Below are 1,233 nucleotides of genomic sequence, written 5' to 3' on the forward strand. Positions count from 1 at the left end.
TTGGCATCAGATCTGGAACACAAGGTTTTGTGTAATATGGACTATTAAACGTTGATAATACAGGATAATAAAGATGTTAGTGGAGCTAGATCAGAGATCACATGTTTTAGAGAACTTATAAGATGTATTTCAGGTCATTTAGGCTGCTGTAATAACCAGAGCAGACCCCTCTAAGCATACATTTTAGACACTAACTGAATTCAAATCTGAATTCAACATGGCTTCAATCATCCCAACTTTCTTGACATACCCAGTTCTGTGTTTTAGTTGAAAATTCATAAGGTAAAAAGTTTTGAAAAGGCTGCATTAGAGGCCAAGAATAGGTTGTGCCATTTTTATTTGGGAGGCCAAGGTCTGATCTCCTCTCCACTGTGAAACTCTCTGGCAAGGTAGCAGAATCATACCTTCAAGGTCCATAGACATTAATGGACTTCAAAAAATGTAATTTCTATTTTTTTATTTGGACAAACTGAATTTTTATGATTAATAGTCACAGGATTGCAGAGCACTGTGTTGAGTTTACAGGGGCTGCAGCCCTAGCTCACTGGACACTCAATTGTGCCACTGTTGATGTCATCTATGAAGTCATGGGGATGTCTCCCATCAATATTGCTGCCAACAGACTATGCTGTTCCCAGGATCTCCTTAATGGTTTCAGAGAGCTCCCAGGCCAAGGACCTGTGTGGTGTTCACAATCTCATTAAAAACTGACGTTGCCACTGTGTTTAATGTTCTTTTGCTTCTTGCAGATATGGGGTAGTTCCTTCAGAGCTTTGATGATCAAGACGGAGGCTGATGGGACCACTGAAATCTGAGCTTGCCTGTTCTGGATGGTCAGCTTCATGGTGATTTGCAGACCTTACCAGTCACTGGTGGTTTTGGCAATGTCATCCCCGACCTTTTTGGGAGACAACCCCAAGAGCCCAATTTTAGGAGCCAAAGCAGAAGTGGCATCAACTTCACCTCCAGTACATCTCAAGTACATGGCTTTAATCTCGTTGGGGTCAAACTTGGGTGGCATGGTGTCATGAGGAGTGCTGGGCTACACACCAGCAAATATTGAAACAGATAAAAGGAACAATGACATCCCCTTTTTCCTGTCGTCAAGATGGCAAAGAGCAAAAAAAGAGAGAGAGAGAGAGACAGAAATTTCTACCAATAGCATTGTCAGAGTAGACCAAACAGTTCAACTGAAGGACAAGAACTGCCAGCATTTCCTGTAAATGATCCAAC

General features: G+C 41.8%; 1 pseudogene; it reads right to left on the reverse strand.

The window, feature by feature from the left end:
• Positions 1 to 536: 536 nt before the first annotated feature.
• LOC143819810 (large ribosomal subunit protein uL11 pseudogene) lies at positions 537 to 1,021 on the reverse strand (annotated as a pseudogene).
• Positions 1,022 to 1,233: the final 212 nt, after the last annotated feature.

This window comes from Paroedura picta, chromosome 10 (genome assembly GCF_049243985.1).
Source record: "Paroedura picta isolate Pp20150507F chromosome 10, Ppicta_v3.0, whole genome shotgun sequence".
NCBI classification, from domain to species: Eukaryota; Metazoa; Chordata; class Lepidosauria; order Squamata; family Gekkonidae; genus Paroedura; species Paroedura picta.